Here is a 23,297-nt window from a genome sequence, read left to right on the forward strand (position 1 = left end):
GATGTGCAATCTTGAAGTCTTTGCAAAGAGCTTCCACCATATTATTATTCAAGTTTTATCCATTATCAGTAATGATCTTGCTTGGCACACCATAACGACACATAATCTGATTCTTAATAAACCTTACAACAACTTTCTTGGTTACATTTGCATACGATGTCGCTTCAACCCATTTTGTGAAGTAGTCAATTGCCACTAAAATGAAGCTTTGGGCTCAATCATCCCAATCATATCAATTCCCCACATGGAGAAAGGCCATGGGGAAGAGATAACATTCAATAGTGTCGGAGGAACATGAATCTTATCAGCATAAATTTGACACTTGTGGCATTTCTTCACAAACTTGCAACAGTCAGATTCCATTGTCAGCCAATAGTAACCTGCTCGCAACATCTTCTTCGCCATTGCATGTCCATTGGAATGAGTACCAAAGGAACCTTCATGCACTTCGGTCATCAACAAGTCTGCTTCGTGTCTATCCACGCATCTGAGCAAAACCATGTCAAAGTTTCTCTTGTATAGTATATCACCATTCAAGTAGAAGTTACCGGCTAGTCTTCTCAAAGTCTTCTTATCTTTCAAAGATGCCTCAGGCGGGTAAATCTGGCTTTGGAGGAAACATTTGATGTCATAATACCACGACTTCTCGTCCTTGATCTCTTCAACAGAAAACACATGAGCTGTGTCATACGGTGAACTGACTTTTGGGTGTTTTGCTTTTTATCGCAATGTCGCGGATAGCAAGAGTCGCCACCGACTTTTCTTTTATCCAATAAGGAGAGGTGGAAAAGAACAGGAAAGACCTCAATAGATTTTGGGTTCGGGAGGTACATTATACAAAGGGAAGGTGTTAGCACCCTTTGTATCCATGGTTATCCATGGGCTCTTAATTACTGGATCACTTATATTTTTGTCTGAAAAGTGTCGGTGAATTGCTTAAAAATGTTTGAAAGAGAGTTTAACTTTGTAATGATTCTCGTATGAATGTATACAAAGTATTTATCTCATTTGATTTTGAAAATGGTTTAGAAAAATATAACTCGGTAATGATTCTAGTATGAATGTATACCAAATGGTGATTTTCTAGGATTTGTAAAGTGTAAAGTGTGAGGGGTGGAAAATGTTTTAGGTTATGATCCAGTAATTGAGAGTTATACCTTCCTGAGGTCGTTATGGGCATTTCCTATCCTTATGAGGGTAAAACTGTCCTTACTATTGAGAAGTAAGTAATCTTACCCTTTGGATGTTTAAGGGTCACCGTAGGGTCATCGATAGGTCATTGAAAGCAACAGTTGTAAGGATACCTTAGCATTCGAAGGGGCGATCATCATTTAACCGTAGGCTACACCGAAGGGTCATCGAGGGACAAAATTGTATTTTCGAAGGCAACATCCGAGGGACCATGATTTATTTTATGATGATTTAATCGAAGGGCCATTGCTAAGTGTATCCCCACATTCGCGGGACATGACCGTAATACCGTAATATCATAAGGCAAAAGAGAGGTCCAAGATCACATATTTAAAGGCCGCATTTTAAAGTTAATTAGGTGATTATGATGAATCTCCACATTAAAATCAATACATTAAAAATAATACATTAAAATTAATACATTAAAATTAATTATTAAAATTAATTATTAAAATTAATTAAGCAATTTAGGGTGAGCCTCCATAAGGGTATCCCACAAATAAAGTGGAAGACCTAACGGCGGTCTTTTTTTCTGGGACATATGAACCTTTGCAAAATTCAACAAACGGGTTAGCATACCAAATCAGGGTGCAATCGAGGATTACACCGCAAAAGAAATCACAACAGTAATAGGATCAAATAAACAATGCCTGGCTATGATAAAACATGAATGAAAAGTCATAACAGAAAAGCTGGCTACTGTCAGGTTCGCGCCTGCCTCGCCTAGCGAAGGCCTAGCGAATACTCGCTACATGCTCGCTTAGCGATGTGCTGGCGAGCGGCTGCGGGTTTTGAATTTCAGAACAGTATGACTTCAACCTGCGGCATGGCTTATGGCATCCAACACATAATTATATGGTTCAGCATTCACAATATCCAGGCACACTTAAATTCACATGCAAAAACTCAAATATGTTTATGAATTCAATTATATTATCACATGCAAGTTAAGAACATAAAGCGGTATCACATGCAAATTAAGAAAATAACACGATAATAGTAATGCAAACCTGTTTGCAATCGAATTGCAACCTTGAATTGGCGAGCCGGATTGAGTTGGGCGGCGGTAGCTTCGGGGCGGGGAAGCGGCCTTCAGGGTTTCTGCCCTCGGAGTAGCCTCCAGGGTTTCTGTGCCAGGGTTTTCGTCCCTCTTCCTCCGTTTTTCGTCCGTCTGTCTCTTTTTCGTGGCAGAGGAGCTGGTATTTATAGTGGTAGTGGTGGTGACCTAATGGGCTTAAAATGAGGTCCAAAACTTCAAATTTTCGCAAGCTTCGCTAGGCGAAGGGATTGCTCGCCTAGCGAGCAAGCTAGGTCTGGGCTTTTTCTGGACCTGGTGCTTCGTTGGGCGAGTGGCATGCTGAGATATTCGCTAGGCGAAGGAATTGCTCGCCTAGCGAGCAAGCTATTTTGGGCCACTTTGGATTAGGCCTGTTGTGAGCTGGGCTTTTGTCCATTTGATATCAGTGCCTTGCAGATCAAGTCAGAGGGTCTTGGAAAATGCTTTGTAATATCAACGGGAAAATTTTGGGGTATGACAGCTGCCCCTGTTCAATATTCTTGAACCGAGAGAGTAGAATGGTATGTGTCGTTCGTGATCTGGAGGTGAAAGATTATTGAACACTAGAATGCCCCTAAAATTTGCAATTGTCAATCAGGAGCTAGTCTTGAGGGAGATGGGCTTAGAGATGCCATCCAGGAAGTTTGATGACGAGCTTCCGATGGTGTCGTACGTTAGACGATGTCTGAAGCCATGGATGTCATGCCGGGTCATACGCTACGCCGTATAGCGAATCATCCATCATGCTGTTGACTTCGTTGGGGAGTCAGAGTATGCTATACACTGCTGGGGATGAGGGATCAGAATGGATCGTATATTAGACCGTGTCTGAATACCAGAGTGAGTTATTCATTAGGCGGATGACTTTGCTGGGGATGAAAGATCAGAATGGATCGTACGCTAGATCGTATCTGAGTTGAAGATCCAAATGGGCCTTATGATAGACTGTATTGGATGAGCCGTCCATTAGGCTGAATCTGATGATAAAAGGGGGTAGTCGTGCACTAGACTACACTTCAGAAATGTACCGTACACTAGGTAGCATCTGAGAAGATGAAGGTTTAACTTGGTCGTACATTAAACCATATCTGAGCAGAATGAGCCGTCCATTAGGCTGAATCTGCTGAAAAGGGAGTAGTCGTACACTAGACTACCATTCAGAAATGTACCTGTCCGAAGGTAGCATCTGAGTAAGGGAGTAGTCGTACCCTAGACTACCATTCAGGAATGTACCTGTCCGAAGGTAGCACCTGAGCCAGGGAGTAGCCGTATACCAGACTACCATTCAGAAATGTACCTGTCCGAAGGTAGCATCTGAGTAAGGGAGTAGTCGTACCCTAGACTACCATTCAGGAATGTACCTGTCCGAAGGTAGCACCTGAGCCAGGGAGTAGCCGTATACCAGACTACCATTCAGGAATGTACCTGTCCGAAGGTAGCACCTGAGCAAGGGAGTAGCCGTATACCAGACCACCATTCAGGAATGTACCTGTCCGAAGGTAGCACCTGAGCAAGGGAGTAGCCGTATACCAGACCACCATTCAGGAATGTACCTGTCCGAAGGTAGCACCTGAGCAAGGGAGTAGCCGTATACCAGACCACCATTCAGGAATGTACCTGTCCGAAGGTAGCACCTGAGCAAGGGAGTAGCCGTATACCAGACTACCATTCAGAAATGTACCTGTCCGAAGGTAGCATCTGAGGAGATAAAGGTCTAACTTGGTCGTACATTAAACCTTATCTGAGTTGTCCGAGGACTTGACGGTCTAACTTGGTCGTACATTAGACTGTATTTGCAGAATCTGACTTGAAGGTCTAACTTGGTCGTACATTAGACTGTATTTGCAATGAATATTTGGGATGGGCTTATAGATGCCATCGTTAGGAGGATGTCAGAATGGATGTTGACATGGAGCAGATCTGAAAGATGTATCTGAAGAAGAAAGTAGTCGTACACTAGACTACACCTCGGAATATACCGTATGCTAGGCAGTGTCTGAGGGTTATAGTTGAATTTTGAATGTAATTGATGAGGATGTCCGTCTGAATGGACCTTTGTTTTGACTGTGTCAGGAGGATGATTAACCTGAAAAATAAAGTTAGCTTCATGCCATGTCATGATGCATGAGATGCAAATGTTGTATGCATGCGAAATGATGTAATGAGTGAATTATGCGTCTGGAATAAATGCGAACATTGTATGCATGTATATGTTATGAAATGATGTAAAGTGTATGATGCGGAATGAAGTAAATGTGAGCGTTGTATGCAGGTATGTATTATGAAATGATGTGATGAATGCATTAGGCGTCTGAAACATTCTTCCAGGGGACACTACTGGGGATATAGATCTCAGTCTACTGGTCGGAGACATTGGTATTGATGGCCCTTCCTTAGCTGGGGATTTGGGTTCTGTCCAACGGGGCCTGGCTGGGGATGGAAGAGATGACCTGTCTGTCTGGTGGTGCCGACCTCTTCTGGGGAATAATTGGCGTTGCCGGGGAATAGGAATTAGCAACGGACTCCTTGGAAAGCGTGGTTAGACCTTCTCCTCGATCCTGAAGTCGTGTAGTAATTGCTATTGCTATTTTAGGCATGCATTTTTGTAAACATTGGTCATATCCAAGTGCATAAGTCAATTCAAGTTAAATCAATGGACGTTTACGCAAACAAAACAGAGAACGTAAAACAAAAAGCATCTTTTTGGAAATGAAATTGTATTGATGTTGAAAGAGGGCCTATAAACAGGCAATTTGTGTACAAGGAGACAGAAATCCTAGTAAGAGGAAATTGTCAAGAAAAAAAGAAAGCTATGCAGAAGAAGTCCTATTGATTTTAATTCCACCACTGTCATTATGTCTTCAAGCCTCTCATCTCCTGCTGTCGGATAAAGGTGATTGGCTTGTTCAGTCCCTTGAACTTGGTTGAAGCTGACAGAGAACGGGACATAGTCATACGCTTTAATCCCTAATTTTTGCCTGGACCGCCTTTTCAGGTTTTCAGTCCACCAGGATACCCATTTTTGCCCAAGCCGCCTTTTCAGGTTTTCGACTTGCCGGGTGTACATTTTTATATGTTTATCCCTAGTTTTGGCCTGAACCCTTTTGGTTCGCCGGGATGCCCTTACTTTTGCCTAGGTACGTCGACCTAGCGGGTCTCTGTTATGCGTAGTATTTTTTAACTATGTCCGCGTTCACAGGATGCGGGAAGTCTTCGCCATCCATTGTAGCAAGTATCATGGCTCCACCAGAGAATACCTTCTTAACTACAAATGGCCCTTCGGATGTGGGAGTCCATTTGCCCCTGGGATCACCTTGTGGTAGAATGATACGCTTGATAACTAAGTCGCCGATTTGGTACACTCGTCCCTTGACCTTTTTGTTGAATGCCTAGGTCATGCGCTTCTGATATATCTGCCCATGACAAACAGCCGCAAGTCTCTTTTCATCAATCAGATTTATCTGATCGAGTCGAGTTTGAATCCACTCATCCTCATCTAAGCCCGCATCTTTCACAATTCTTAGAGAGGGAATCTGAACTTCCACTGGTAAAACGGCTTCCATTCCATAGACTAAAGAGAACGGAGTTGCCCCCTGTCAAAGTGCACACTGAAGTGCGATAACCATGAAGAGCAAAAGGTAACATCTCATACCAGTCTTTGTATGCTACTGTTATATTCTTGATATTGTTAGCAGCCTCCACGGCGTCGTTCGTCTTTGGCCGGTACGGAGAAGAGTTATGGTTTTTTATTTTGAACTGCATGCAGAGTTCAGTTTAGTACCATTATCAGTGATAACTCTTTCAGGAGACAGCCGGTTTCTCGAATGTATATTTGATAAGATCCATCTTAGAAATCAATAAAGTGGTATGATTCAGCATATACTGTCTTAGTCGGCGAGCAGCCCAAGCCAAAGCGCAGCAAGCTTTCTCGAGCTGTGAGTATCTTGTTTCACAGTCGGTACCTTTTGCTAAGGCAGTATATGGCATGCTCTTTTCGACCAGACTCGTCATGTTGCCCCAACACACACCTCATTGAATTTTCTAACACGGTCAAATACATAGTTAGAGGTCTTCCTTCAACTGGTAGCATCAGAATTGGGGGTTCTTGGAGATATTTCCTGATTTTGTTATTCATCATTCCATACCATCTCTTGATTTTTCCTTTTTAGTAATTTGAAGATGGGTTTGCAGGTAGCAGTCAAGTGTGGAATGAATCGGGCAATGTAATTCGAGTGCCCCAAGAAACCTCTGACTTCTCTCTTGTCTATTTCAGTACCCAGATTTACAATTTCAATTGATTCCTCATGCGGCTGTGTGGTCTTTTCTTCTTGTAGTACCAGTCTGGCAAGTTTTCCAGGGACTTCACAATCTTCCTCACTTCCATCCTCGGCTTGGTAGATCGGATTTTCAAAGTCATAATGAACAGTAGCAGAACTATTATCAACAGGATCCAGAGTGGATATGGATCGGAAAACTGTTACGTGCGTGTGTGCAAGAAAACATAGCTTGTTTTGAAAAAAATGACAGGAAAGATAAAGAGCGCAATATTTGAATGCAAAAAGTCCATTGATTTATTGAATATGAATATGCTTATGAAAATGACAAACCCTTAAAATTAGCTATTGTGCCCCGGGCATAGACACAATGCCTTAAAATGCTAAAACAACAATAACAATTACTCCTGACTAAAGGAAATCGGGATAGTGTCTTCAGCCTTCCAACTATCGAGTCTGTCACCAATTGTTGGGGAAATCCAGCTATCCAAGTCACAGTCGTTATCAATATCTTCCACAGCATTGACAGTCTCATCTTGATTAGGCAGAGGGGCAGTGATGACATTAGGAGTCTCAGGCGGATCAAATTCAAATTCTCCGGCATCGATCATATCCTGAATTTTGTTCTTCAACGACCAACAATTGTTTGTATCATGCCCGGGGCTATCGGAGTGATATGCACACCTGGCATTGGGATTATAACGAGGAGAAGTAGTGTTGGGTTTTGCAGGAGGATCTCTGAGGGTAATTAAATTTGCTTTTAGCATACCCTGCAGTGCCTGTGCTAAAGTCATATTGATCTTCGTAAACTGCCTTCTTCCCGGGTTAGTGTGCCTCACAGATTTCTGGTCTTTCTTTTTCTCGAGCAAAAGAGCCTTCAGTTCCTCCTGCCCCCTGGATAAGTTCAAGATCATCTTCTGGAGTTGAGCATTCTGAGCCTGGAGATCTCTGACAATTTGTTCGAGGTCCATTTTTCTGTTTGGAGGAAAACCGTGAGAACATTGATCCCTTTAGAGTACCTGTTATGCAATGTTATGTCATGCTATGCAATGCATGAAATGTTTTCAAGGACTTTTGGAATTTAACTTTGCGTAAACTACCAAAAAGGGAAACTTTTTTTTTTTTTTTTTTTTATTATTTTTTTTTTATTATTATTTTTTTTTTACAGAACAGAGCAAAGTTAAATCCCTAAGTCCTTGAAATGGTTAGTACAATGTTATGATGTCATGATGTTATGATGTTATGATGTTATGAGGTTAAATAAATAACAAGCACAAGCAAGTCACACAACCATCATTCCTAGGTTTTAAGGCTTGCATGAGTTCCATAGGTAAATACCCTCCCCACTGAAGTTTAGTTGGTTCAACCTGTCCTAGAATAGTAACCGGGTTCTAAAAGGATCTCCAATCATTGACTTTCCTTTAAGTCCACTTCAGTGCAACACCAAGTGGTTGACCGAAGCTTCCCTAAAGTCCAATCTCAAAGAGTGTAGTATCGAGTCTCAACCAACCCCAGTCGGAACCGAAGTCAGTTATCTCACTACTTTCTAATGGCCAGGATGAGTCAATTAGGGTTCTAAAGGTCTGGTTAATGCTTTGATGACACCACGCGGAAGCCAAATTTTTCCTCAAGTAACATGAGGAACATCAGGACAACCAAAGTGTCACATTAACCGTAGCCATCATTTTAACCATTCCAGTATACGCCGGATAGTCGCGATGATCTATTGCTACTTACCTAAGGTACACTAGATCCGGGTGTAGGATCTTTCACTCAAGAATACCCAAGCAATCCCTTAAAAGTAAATCAGACAATTTGGAATAAGTGATCTTGTTTTTAAGGTAACCTCTCTTTTTAAAGTGTCCCCAGCAGAGTCGCCAGTTCTGTCATACGGTGAACTGACTTTTGGGTGTTTTGCTTTTTATCGCAATGTCGCGGATAGCAAGAGTCGCCACCGACTTTTCTTTTATCCAATAAGGAGAGGTGGAAAAGAACAGGAAAGACCTCAATAGATTTTGGGTTCGGGAGGTACATTATACAAAGGGAAGGTGTTAGCACCCTTTGTATCCATGGTTATCCATGGGCTCTTAATTACTGGATCACTTATATTTTTGTCTGAAAAGTGTCGGTGAATTGCTTAAAAATGTTTGAAAGAGAGTTTAACTTTGTAATGATTCTCGTATGAATGTATACAAAGTATTTATCTCATTTGATTTTGAAAATGGTTTAGAAAAATATAACTCGGTAATGATTCTAGTATGAATGTATACCAAGTGGTGATTTTCTAGGATTTGTAAAGTGTAAAGTGTGAGGGGTGGAAAATGTTTTAGGTTATGATCCAGTAATTGAGAGTTATACCTTCCTGAGGTCGTTATGGGCATTTCCTATCCTTATGAGGGTAAAACTGTCCTTACTATTGAGAAGTAAGTAATCTTACCCTTTGGATGTTTAAGGGTCACCGTAGGGTCATCGATAGGTCATTGAAGGCAACAGTTGTAAGGATACCTTAGCATTCGAAGGGGCGATCATCATTTAACCGTAGGCTACACCGAAGGGTCATCGAGGGACAAAATTGTATTTTCGAAGGCAACATCCGAGGGACCATGATTTATTTTATGATGATTTAATCGAAGGGCCATTGCTAAGTGTATCCCCACATTCGCGGGACATGACCGTAATACCGTAATATCATAAGGCAAAAGAGAGGTCCAAGATCACATATTTAAAGGCCGCATTTTAAAGTTAATTAGGTGATTATGATGAATCTCCACATTAAAATCAATACATTAAAAATAATACATTAAAATTAATACATTAAAATTAATTATTAAAATTAATTATTAAAATTAATTAAGCAATTTAGGGTGAGCCTCCATAAGGGTATCCCACAAATAAAGTGGAAGACCTAACGGCGGTCTTTTTTTCTGGGACATATGAACCTTTGCAAAATTCAACAAACGGGTTAGCATACCAAATCAGGGTGCAATCGAGGATTACACCGCAAAAGAAATCACAACAGTAATAGGATCAAATAAACAATGCCTGGCTATGATAAAACATGAATGAAAAGTCATAACAGAAAAGCTGGCTACTGTCAGGTTCGCGCCTGCCTCGCCTAGCGAAGGCCTAGCGAATACTCGCTACATGCTCGCTTAGCGATGTGCTGGCGAGCGGCTGCGGGTTTTGAATTTCAGAACAGTATGACTTCAACCTGCGGCATGGCTTATGGCATCCAACACATAATTATATGGTTCAGCATTCACAATATCCAGGCACACTTAAATTCACATGCAAAAACTCAAATATGTTTATGAATTCAATTATATTATCACATGCAAGTTAAGAACATAAAGCGGTATCACATGCAAATTAAGAAAATAACACGATAATAGTAATGCAAACCTGTTTGCAATCGAATTGCAACCTTGAATTGGCGAGCCGGATTGAGTTGGGCGGCGGTAGCTTCGGGGCGGGGAAGCGGCCTTCAGGGTTTCTGCCCTCGGAGTAGCCTCCAGGGTTTCTGTGCCAGGGTTTTCGTCCCTCTTCCTCCGTTTTTCGTCCGTCTGTCTCTTTTTCGTGGCAGAGGAGCTGGTATTTATAGTGGTAGTGGTGGTGACCTAATGGGCTTAAAATGAGGTCCAAAACTTCAAATTTTCGCAAGCTTCGCTAGGCGAAGGGATTGCTCGCCTAGCGAGCAAGCTAGGTCTGGGCTTTTTCTGGACCTGGTGCTTCGCTGGGCGAGTGGCATGCTGAGATATTCGCTAGGCGAAGGAATTGCTCGCCTAGCGAGCAAGCTATTTTGGGCCACTTTGGATTAGGCCTGTTGTGAGCTGGGCTTTTGTCCATTTGATATCAGTGCCTTGCAGATCAAGTCAGAGGGTCTTGGAAAATGCTTTGTAATATCAACGGGCAAATTTTGGGGTATGACAAGCTGGCTTATTAAGATGCATCACAGATAAATTGGGAACTTTATTCCAATACTTCACTATAATCATTGATGCCAACATTGCAAGAGCGTCTGCCATCCGGTTTTCATCTCGAGGGATATGATGAAACTCAACTTTTGTTAAGAAAGTTGAAATCCTCCTCGCGTAATCTCTATATGGTATTAAACCGGGTTGATTCGTCTCCTATTCTCCTTTGATTTGATTCACAACCAAAGCCGAATCACCGAAGACATCCAAATACTTGATTCTGAGATTAATGGCCTCTTCAAGCCCCATAATGCAAGCTTCATATTCTGCCATGTTGTTTGTACACTTGAAAGTCAATCTAGATGTAAATGGTAGATGTGTGCCTTGAGGAGTAATAATCACTGCCCCAATTCCATTACCATATTGATTAACAACTCCATCAAATACCATGCCCCAACGGGAATCAGGTTCTGGCCCTTCTTCTAGCAATGGTTCATCACAATCTTTCATTTTCAAGTACAAAATCTCTTCATTAGGGAAATCATACTGCACTGACTGGTAATCTTCAATCGGTTGGTGAGCCAAATGGTCAGCCAAGATACTACCTTTGATTGCTTTTTGAGATCGGTATTCGATATCATACTCTGATAACAACATCTGCCAACGGGCAATCCTCCCATTTAAAGCAGGCTTTTCAAATATATACTTGATTGGATCCACTTTGGATATCAACCAAGTGGTATGATTCAACATATACTGACGCAGACGCTTAGCAGCCCAAGCCAATGCGCAACAAGTCTTCTCAAGCATTGAATACCGAGTCTCACAGTCGGTGAACTTCTTACTGAGGTAGTAAATTGCAAATTCTTTCTTCCCAGTCTCATCTTGCTGACCAAGAACACAACCCATACTATCTTCTAGCACAATCAAATACATGATCAACGGTCTTCCTTCAACAGGTGGAAACAAAATCGGAGGTTCAAGCAGATATTCCTTGATACTATCAAATGCCTTCTGGCAGTCTTCGGTCCAATCAAAAGACTGATCTTTCCGAAGAAGCTTGAATATAGGCACACATGTGGCAGTCATGTGGGAAATAAATCTGGAAATATAATTCAAGCGACCGTGAAAACCTCTAACTTGCTTCTCAGTTTTGGGCGCAAGCATCTCTTGTATTGCTTTGACCTTGGCAGGATCAACTTCAATACCCTTCTTGCTGACAATAAAGCCCAACAACTTACCAGAACGAACACCAAAAGTACACTTATTGGGATTCAAGCGGAGTTTATACTTCCTCAAACGCTGGAATAGCTTCAACAAATGCTTAACATGTTCCTCTTCATCAGTTGATTTAGCAATCATGTTATCCACATAAACTTCTATCTCTTTATGCATCATATCATGAAAAAGAGTAGTCATTGCTCTTTGGTAAGTTGCACCAGCATTCTTTAAACCGAAGGGCATCACTCTAACAGAATGTTCCCCAGGGTGTAATGAATTTGGTCTTCTCCATATCTTCGGGTGCCATCTTAATCTGATTATATTTGGAAAATCCATCCATAAATGAAAAGATTTTGAATTTAGCAGTATTGTCTACCAACATATCAATGTGTGGCAGAGGGAAATCATCTTTCGGACTGGCTTTATTCAAATCTCTATAGTCAACACACATGCAGACTTTTCCATCTTTCTTTGGCACGGGCACAATATTGGCCACCCATTGCGGATACTCAGCAGTTACAAGGAAATCGACATCAATCTGCTTCTGAACTTCCTCTTTGATCTTCACAGCCATATCAGGACGCGTTCTTCTCAAGTTCTGCTTGACTGACGGGCATTCTGGCTTCAACGGCAATCTATGCTCCATAATATCATAATCCAAACCAGGCATGTCTTGATAGGACCAAGCAAACACATTTGAATACCCTCGAAGAAGATCAATCAACCCCCTCTTAGTATCTGGACACAGTCGAGACCCAATCTTGACCTCCTTCACATCATCTTCGGAACCCAAGTTGACTAGCTCAATCTGCTCTTCCAACGGCTGAATAATCTTTTCATCTTGCTCAAGAAGATGAGACAATTCATCACTCACTTCTACATCACTTTCCTCATCGGCTTCAAACACAGGGAATTCAAAATTTGGAGAAGGAAAAGGATCATTGTATTCAACGGGGTTAGGAACCAACCTGCATAATGATTTGATATTTTGATTTTAGAGAAGTGAATTTGTGACCAAATATTATGCAGATGGACAATTATATTATTTATTTATGTTTTTTGTGATTACCATTTTCAGAATAAGCAAAAAGTAAAAATAAACATCAAAGATGTGGATGAATATAATTAATTTTATTGATGATCAATTTCAAAGTGCCCAAACAATGTTCACTTCTCCCTTAGGCATAGGAGAAGGATTTAAAAAATGTAAAAGCAATTACTTAGATCGATGCAAGATAATAGGAATATCAATAGAAGTTCAATTGTTGCATGTCTGTCCATGCGTCACAAAGTTGGTGCAGTCTTCCTCTTCGCTATCCTCTAGCACAACAGCTAAGTGTTGTTCATTCCCATGAATGAACCCTCTGCTACGGAAGCTGAGTTGCATCTTCTCAGATCTAACGATTGACGAGCCCTTTTGGAACCCCAAACCAGTTCTTCCTTTGTTGTCAGCGACCTCTACCACACGCCCCCACTGATCAACATGACCTTCTTCAACAATTCTCTGCGCATCTTTTAGAGAGGACATAGGTGCCCCAACTCTTTTCTCAACAGCAATAGATAAGGCTTGGAACGGAGTTCCAACCTCATCCTTAGCTTCCACATAGGAGAAAGATGACAGATGGCTAACCAACAGCGCCTTCTCGCCTCCCACAATTACCAGCTTGCCATTCTTAACAAATTTGAGCTTCTAATGCAAAGTAGAAGTAACAGCTCCTGCTTCATGAATCCATGGCCTTCCCAACAAACAGCTGTAGGCCGGGTGAATATCCATTACCTGGAAAGTAATATGAAAATCACTCGGACCTATCTTAACTAGAAGGTCCACTTCTCCAATGACTGCCTTACGCGAGCCATCAAAGGCCTTGAAAATTACTCCACTGTACCTCATGGGAGCTCCTTGGTAAGATAACTTTGACAATGTTGACTTTGGAAGCACATTGAGTTACGACCCAGTGTCAACTAGCACATTTGACAAAGCATCTTCCTTGCAATTCATTGAAATATGCAAAGCTAGGTTGTGATTTCTTCCCTCCTTAGGGAGTTCTTCATCGCAAAAGCTTAAATTATTGCATGAAGTGATGTTAGCCACAATGTGATCAAACTGATCCACAGTAACATCCTTATCCACATATGCCTGTTCAAGAACTCTCTGGAGTGCTTCTCTGTGAGCTTCAGAATTCAAAAGCAGAGAGAACATGGAAATCTTTGAGGGAGTCTGGAGCAGCTGCCCAACCACATTAAATTCACTCCTCTTGATCAGTCGGAGTACCTCATCATCATCACTATTGGTTTTCAAATTGCTGGATTCACTAGAATTATTTTTTGAAAAACCAAACGGATCTACATTCGGTGTCTCCACTTGCTTACCAACAACTGTATTCTCATTATTTTCCGGGAACGCTGGTCCAAAAACTCGACCACTACGGGTCACCTTCGTAATATCTGCAATGCTCACCACTGAAATGGTCGTAGGCAACGGGACCTCTTGACCTTTCTCTAACATCGTATCATTGTATTGATATGGTACAACCTTATCAGATGCATACGGGACTGGGCCCGCTAACCATATTACCAATGGCGAAACTAATCTATTGCTGACGTTCTGGTTACTGCTGCTATCATACTAGATCACCAACCTCTCTGGTTGTTTGAAAATGGGCATTATGACATTGACATCGTCATCTACATGACGGGATTGAACAATCTGGATCATGCCTTCATCCATCAGACGATGAATGTCCCTTTTCACTACATCACAACCCCTTGGGTTCACGCTACAAATATCACAACCATCGTGATCATGTTCGCAATCACTCACCATACAAATATCCTTGTGCATCTGTACCAAAGATCTTCGGATAAACCAGACATCAAAAACCTTGAATTCACCTGGACAACCATCCACCATGTTCACTGAGGTATTCCCATGAGCGGGCAAAGGATTAGCTTTCACATTAGGCGCGCGGTCTTCAAAATGACACCATGCCACTCTTCATAAGCTTTTGCACCTTATACTTCAGCAGATAACAATTCTCAATATCGTGCCCAGGTGCACCCTGGTGAAAAGCACAACGAAGTTCAGGTTTATACCACCCAAGAAGTGGTTCTGGGATCTGTGATGGATTCCTCGGTTGAATCAAATTTTTGAGGACCAGGGATGGATACAGTTTTGCGTATGACATAGGAATCGGGTCGAAAGAGACCTTCTTCCTCTCAAAGTTCTGTTGCTGGTGATGATTGTTGTTGGAATTGTTATTGTTGTAGGTGTTTGTTCTTTGTTGCGGTTGTTGTTGTTGACGTTGATTTTGATACTGACGTTGTTGTTGTTGAATTGGTATTGTTTGCTGATTAGAGAATACTGGAATGACGAAAGATACTTGATGATGATGATGTTGACGGGGTGGTGGATCTCTTCTTTCTTGAGGCCTTCTCTGCCTCCCACTAGAAATTGCATTGGTTTCATTATCCTTCCTCTTGCTGAAACTACTCCCATATTTCTTGCTGGTTGACGCCTCATCTTTCGACAATCGTCCTTCACGGACCCCTTCTTCAAATATCATCCCCATGTTTACCATTTTGGTAAAATCACGGGGGGAACTGGCGAGCATGCGTTCATAGTAAAATGAACTCAGGGTTTTCAGAAAGATTTTCGTCATCTCTTTCTCTTCCAAAGGAGGAGTCATCTTGGCAGCCAACTCCCTCCAACGTTGGGCATACTCCTTGAAGGTCTCCTTATCTTTCTGAGACATAGACCTCAACTGGTCTCTGTCTGGCGCCATATCCATATTGTACTTGTACTGCTTCACAAAAGCCTCACCTAGATCATTGAAAGTGCGGATGCTTGCACTATCTAACCCCATATACCAACGGAGTGCAACACCTGTCAGGCTATCCTGGAAATAGTGAATCAGCAGTTGATCATTATCTGTCTGGGTTGACATCTTGCGGGCATATATGACAAGATGACTGAGTGGATAGGAGTTTCCCTTATACTTCTCAAAGTCAGACACTTTGAATTTTATTAGGATTTTCACGTTGGGCACTAAGCACAGTTCAACAGCACTCTTCCCAAACAGATCTTTGCCTCGCAGCGGTTTCAATTCCTTGCGCAGCTCAAGAAATTGGTCTTTCATTTCGTCCATCTTCTCATAGACGTCTGGGCCCTCAGATGGCTCGGAATGATAGATGGTGTCCTCTACACGAGGAAAAGTATGCACAAATGGAGGTGGCACAGACATGACCGGGCTAGATGTCGGCATGGAAGCAAAAGTGGGAGTGAAACCTTCTGACACAAAATTGGGTGGCATTCCCCAAGGGAATCCAGCAGGCATATTCAGAGCGAAGTGGGCGGTGGCAGCAGGCACTGTAGAGGTAACCACTTCAGAGATGACTGTCCTCACGGGAGGAGTTGCAGGTGTTGGAGAAGCTTGGCTCTGGGCAGCAAGAACTGATTCCATCATGGCAGTCAGTCGGGCAATCTCCTCTTTCAAGTCTCGGTTCTCTTGCTCAAGGTGTTCCATGATCTTTGGATGATTAGCTCTGGTATTGTACCGGTGAGTCAGCTTGGCTAAAGCACAAAAGAATACCAATCAGACACTTGGCAAAAACCTGCTTATGCAAATGATGCATGAAATGCAATGCTTGATTATTTTTTATTTTTGTTTTCAAGGAACTTACTATATATATATATATATATATATATATATATATATATATATATATATATATATATATATATATATATATATATATATATATATATATATATATATATATATATATATATATATATATATATATATATATATATATATATATATATATATATATATATATATATATATATATATATATATATATATATATATATATATATATATATATATATATATATATATATATATATATATATATAAATGGCAATTGCAATAATTTGATATGACCAAAATTTTCTTTTTATTTATATAAATTGGAAGGATTACACTGAGTTCAATTTTCAGAAACCAAAATAAAAGATACAAGAGAAAAGGAGACTAGTCATCCTAAGGATCCCTAACAACAATGTCAGAAGATATGGCTGAAGGTGCGTACTTCCTTCAAATGCGACGAATCTCGGTCTCAAAAGAAGCCTTCATCTGAGTCTTCTCGAGGACAAGCTGGTCAACAATCTTCTTCCAAGCAACGGAAGGCTGAAGCATGCTAGAAGATGAAACCTCTGGCTCTCTCTGTCTCTTCGTCACTCGGTCTTCAAGTAGCTCAATCAATGCATCTTTGTCCTTAGACTCCAATAGCAACTCTTCATGCTTCTTGCTCAGAGCACGGAAACGCTCTTCCCACATATCCTTCTCTTGCTTCATCTTGACGAGCGCGTCTTCCAACTCCTCTAAATCTTGGTTAGGAAGATTTAATGGCTCAACCACAACCATAGACATAGGTCTTTCACAAGGATAGGGCATCTTCAACTCCATAGCTCTCTTCTTCACCCAAAGAGTGTAAGCTTCAAAAGCTACATAATTGCACGGACCAAGCTCGGATCTTCCTTTCCTATGCACATTATGCCAAGCATGCATAATCTTCTGCTTCAAAAGTTGGGGATCTTTACCCTCTTGATAGAAAAGACCTTCTAACAAAGTGTTATTAGGTTTGTTTCTAAAGGGGAACCCAAGTTGGCGACGAGCCAAAGCAGGTTTGTAGCTAATTCCTCCTTGTATACCAATGAGAGGCACATTAGAGAATTCACCACAACTATCAATAATCTCCAAACTGCTTAAGGACAGATCATACCAAACTATATCATCATTAGTAAGAGACATAAGTCTCTAAGACCACCTTAGACATTGTTTGTTCTCCACAAAAGTAGGTGTCTGAGGCAAGTGCGAAATAAACCACTTGTACAGAAGAGGAATGCAACAGACAATCGTTCCACCACCCTTAGAATTCCTTAGGTGCAAACAGAAATACATATCACCCAACAAAGTAGGCACATGATTCCCAATCAAGAAAAGTCTAATGGCGTTAACATCAACAAAACCGTCAATGTTAGGGAACAAAGCTAATCCATAAATGAGCAACACAAAAATAGCTTCAAAAGCGTCCACACTACCAGCTTGAGCAAAAGTAGTAGCTTCCTTGATGAGGAAATAAGAAGACAATCCAAATAACCCTCATTTCTTCACCCAATGAGCCTCTATCCCAGACTTCTTCAAATGAAGAGCTTCAGCAATAATACTAGATCGGGGAATCTCTTCCAATCCACTAAAAGCCACTCTACTAGAAACAGGTATCCCCAAAAGATAAGAATAGTCCTCCAAGGTAGGCACAAGTTGAAAATCTGGGAAAGTGAAGCAATGGTAGAGAGGATCATAGAACTGCACCAATACACTCAACAATCCTTCAACCACATCAGCATATAAAATAGATAAAAGCTTCTCATGATGTTGTTTGAAGTCCAAGGGATCTAATACAAAAGATGCTAGCTTCCTTAACTCTTTCAAGTCGGGACATCTGAAACTGTACTTCTTAGTGTTCCTTCGTCCATAATCCATGGTCTGAAAATATTTGCAAATGATACCTTAGTTCCTTGAAATTTTCGTGTGATGAATGTTATGATGCGCATGAATGCATGAATGCAACAATCACAAATAAGGGATCACACACAATGCAAACAAAGGCCAAGGGATGAATCAAGTCATTGTCAAGATCAATCATCCATTTTGGTGGATTATGGTTTTCACCTTATCAACACCCAAGTTCCATTGATATTGACAAGACTTGATTGGATCAACCAAGAATCAAGGGTTTGTTGCAAGTCACGAGCATGTAGTCTGGGTAAGAACCATCCCAAAGGAGTGAACTAAGGATAAAAACCTGTAGATCATGTTCTAAAAAGTTCCCAGAGTCTTAATTCCATCTATCGCATACTACAGGTTAAGTTAACTGACTCATCGACCCATAATATTCTCAATAGAAACTCTTCTGAGTGTAGTATCGTGTAACAACTGTTATCAAGTCTACACTTAAACAGTTTCCGCACTACGTCCTAAATAGGCCAAGATGGGTGAAATGTTCTAAGGTCCTCAGCTTCTCGGACTCAATTAGAAATAGCAATGCCTAACCATAAATACTTGTGTGACATTTCCAAATCCAAAGAAGTCTCCATTGAGTAGATGGATCTCAAGCCAACTTGTTAAGGACTACTCCACACAAGTCGAACATGACTATACCATCCTCCTATCTTAATTGCACTCAAGTTCGGGTTAGAACTTATCTTACCACTCAGAGATCACCAAGCACAACAAGCAGATTATATCACACATACATATATACAAACATCACATATATACAAATATATTCACACAAAAAGTAGGCTAAACCCATTGGAGACTACTCCCCACCAGAGTCGCCACTTAATTTCTGTAGCGGGAAATTCATGATCATCAAGCTATCCACAAGCTAGAGATCAATTAACAAGAGTCGCCACCGCGCTTTTATTATTTCCTAGGGAAAAGGGAAAAGTACGAACAAAACCCAAATAGTAAGAAGTTTTCAAATAAAAACTAATAAAAGTCAGAGATCGCAGGTAAGAGGGTTGGTTACACAGAGGGAAGGTGTTAGCACCCAAAGTGTCTTAGGTACTCCTAGGGAGCCCTTTTTGTGTGCATATGTATTTTGTATAAAATGATGTTTACAAACAAATAGAATGGGGGGATGATAAAAGAATTGATTAATTATATTTTTGTGTTTGACAAGACCTTCGGTCTTGTGCCTACGTACCAACATATAAATGAGGGATCAAAACCTCGTAGTTCGTGCTAGAAATTTCAAAAATGAGTGTGTTGGTTTTAACAAAATTGAGTTTGAAAGGCACAAAGGCCTAAAATGGTTTGAATGGGTTAGTTCTTTTTGGCTTTTTGAAAGTTTAAGTCAAGTATAATTAAGTTTATTTACAGGTTTGATTTAAGAAAATAAGTTTGAAAATGCAATGGCATAAGGCCAAAGTTTCTACCTTTTTTGCAAAAAAAGTGGTCAAAGTTTAGAACAAAAATAGTTCACACAAAGAAGGTTTTGAAAATGGGGGGAGAGATTTTGAAATTAAAGAAATGGGGAGAAGATGAAGAGGCTACCCTATGCACAAAATTTAAAAGTTTAAACTTGAAAAGATCTCACAAAATGGGAGCAATCCAATAGACAAGTATGTCAATAGAAACCCATAATTCCCTTGAACTTTTTATTCAAGCAACATGAAAATGCACAATTATATCAATCTTGAAGAGCAAAGGCATCAAATAAAGATGGCCTCATCCAAGCTTATCCACTTCAATGATCTTCTTCAAAATAGCCCATGCAACAGATGAATTCCACAAGTCACAGGTTCAACATAACAGCTTAACAATGATCAACATGGCAGATGAATTGGAGAGATCTTGAATGATGTATCAGGTGAATTCAAATTGCAAGCACTTGATTCTTCAATAAATTGGCATTGGCTAAGTCCATTAGCAAAGGAATGTTTCCTAAGTTCTAAGTCCAATTGGGCAAGATCAAACCAACAGTCCATTCAAAAGTCTTTTAGGGTTTTTGTTGTTATCATGTACATTAATGGTCAAAGACGAATCAAACAAACAAAGCAACAAAGTATATCACACAATATGGTCCAAGTGGACAAAGTGAAAATTACATTAACATAAACAATTAGAATGATATGTATAATGGCAAATGATAATAAAGTGCTAAAAGTAAATTGCAAAAAAGTAAAGACTTGAAATTAAAAGTTAATGGTTAGTAAGTTAGTAGTTAGTTTTGTCTTTCTTTTTTATTTCAAGACATTCTTTGGAGAACACTCAACCCACTTGCCACAAGCATGGATCCTTGAACCAAAACATCTTCTAAAGGAAGGAAAGAAGACCAAGTTTCCACACAATACCATGGAAGAGGGGAGACTTACAATCTAACTAACTAGAATGCTTATGCCTTTTATGTCACAAATTTAGCGCTATGTTAAGCAATCGTAATTGGACTTATGTAGAAGTCACAACTATTTGAGGCCGAACAATGAACTTTTGGTGTTAATGCATGTTGGAGACATAATATTAAGAACTATGCTCATTAAACATACCACACACAAAAATATGCAAATGTGTGGCCTAATCTCATCCATACTCATGTTAATCTTTTAATCAACTAGCATTAGGACTTTTGAGATGTCATTGGCCAATTGGAAATGAATGGATGAAGAAGGGGAATTAGATGAAGATGGAAAGGGATGAATGAGATCACAAATTGGTCAAAGGAGGATTTTTACCAAATTAATATTATTCATTCATTTTGGGAGATGGAATGTACATTCCATCAATCCCCTAAATTCAATAATATTAACTTGACAAAGTCAAATCAACCTTGACCAATGCCCAACAACAAATAAGAAACTCAATTAAGTCAATACAAATGGTCAACATAATAAAAATGGCATTTATTCAATTGAAAATAGTAAAATAATGCATTAAATTCAAATATGTTTTGTTCAAATCCTAAAATCTCATCAAAACACCAAATAAATGGTCATGAGATTTATCATAGGTCAAACAAGGTCAAAGGACCTTGGATAAAAAATTTCATAATTTTTGGACACTTAAAAATATTTTTAAACAATTAAAAACAAATGAAAAATCAATTAATTCATGAGAAATATTAATAATGATCCAAAAAATAATTTTAATTTAGAATATGAAAGAGAAAAATATTTGGAAATTTTTGGTGAAAGTCCCATATTTTTTGGATCAATATTGAATTTATTATGAATTATTGAATAAAATGGAATTAAAACAAAATATTAAAAATTCAAAAATACGTGGACCATCAGATCTCCCTCATTAATTGAGGTGGCAGATCTGATGATCCACAACGCGCGTTCCACCGATGCCTTAGTCAAAAGCGCTGTAACATGAGTAATCACAAGGCACGACTAAGATTAAAACGTGGAACATGGATCACACGGTTCAGACTCAAGACACATCATCACCGAAGCTAGAGCTCCGGTTGTCTTCTTCGGTGAGCTTCACTGGACTGGTCAACATGAACCATCACCAAAATTTCAAACAGGGACATGATTTTAAAGAGAACACATCACTAAGCACGAATATCACCTCCAATTCATCCAATTCCAACTATATTGAGAGATATGTGGAATTGAAAAATGAGGTTCATGATCTGAGTTGCTTCGATTTGGCCTCAAAGCAACTCAATCTTCTTGCCTACATTGGTAGGACTTCACACAAGTCAAGAATCAATGGAATTGAGCAAGAATCAAGGAGAATCGAAGAGTTTAAAATTTCTACAAATTACCTTCAATGAAGGTCTGAGCTTGCTAGATCTTGATCTGAATCGTGCTTTGCTTCACTTCAATTGCTTGCAGGAGAGGAATGGAAAGGCTTAGAAGCAATGGGTTCCTGGAGAATCGAATTTCAAAACAGTGGAGATTCAAGGTGAAATTCGAATGAATTTATCAGGGTTATCCTCTTAGAGTGAAGGGTTTTCAATGGAGATTCAAAGCTGGCGCAATGTGTGTGTTAATTCTAAGCATAAAGGCCTCAATTTATAGGAAAATCAAATGATATTTCCACACTCTTTCCACTTTCCAAATTTGGTAAAATGATGATGCCATGCTGCATGGGCGCGCATAGGCCCATGGAATGATGGTTTGAAAGTCCAAAATGAAGTTTAGATGCTTTGAAGATGGATTGGATTGCAAGGTACATGTGCATTGTCACTTGAAGATTGATCCATGCCAAATGATATCAGCCTGTTTAAGCCATGCACAGCCTATGCATTTCTCATCCAAAACGCATGAGTTTGAGCTCCTTGGAAAGGTGAGATCAAGAGGTACAAGTTTGATGTTTAACACTTTTTCATTTGGAGCTTGGAACTTGAAGAATTTTGAGGTTGAAGTTTGGAAAAATTTGACATACCAAAATTTTTCTAAGTGTCAAGCCATATGTCTCAATATTCCACCTTGCTTAACTTTTTATAGGAGCTTCAAATGAGAAAAGTATCTTCATAAAAGTTGTAGCTCTCTCAAAGAACTTCAAAATGGTAACCAATTTCATATCATTTGGACTTAAAATGATAGAGTTATGCATTTTTGAAGTTTGGAAAAATCACCTTGATCAATGGTATAGGTCAAAAGTGACCTATAACGTAGCCTCATATCACATGCTCAAAAAAGTTGAATTAGCTCCCACTCCAAACATCAAAGTTGAAGTAGACACATTGAATTTGATTGTAAAACTTGTAAATCTTTCATCTCATAAAAATTGAGCAATTTATGACCTTGGGAAGTTGACTTTAAAATTAGGGTTTAGACAAAATGACCTATAATGTTTCAACATAGAAAATGATTCTCCAAGCAAAACTAGCTCTAGGTATAAACATGAAAGTTGTTTATAATGTCATTTAGAGTAAGTTATTTCTTGGAATAATTTTCATATGATGAAAATTGTAGGAGATAGGGTCTAGGGAGACCCAGTTTTGATCAGATGAATTCATCTGGCCAACCACCATAAACCATCTTGCTAACTTCCAATTCTCTTGACTTTATTGGCTCATGGTAGATCATATATGCATAAGATGATTAAATTTGAA

Source organism: Lathyrus oleraceus, chromosome 4, assembly GCF_024323335.1.
Source record: "Lathyrus oleraceus cultivar Zhongwan6 chromosome 4, CAAS_Psat_ZW6_1.0, whole genome shotgun sequence".
Lineage (NCBI taxonomy): Eukaryota > Viridiplantae > Streptophyta > Magnoliopsida > Fabales > Fabaceae > Lathyrus > Lathyrus oleraceus.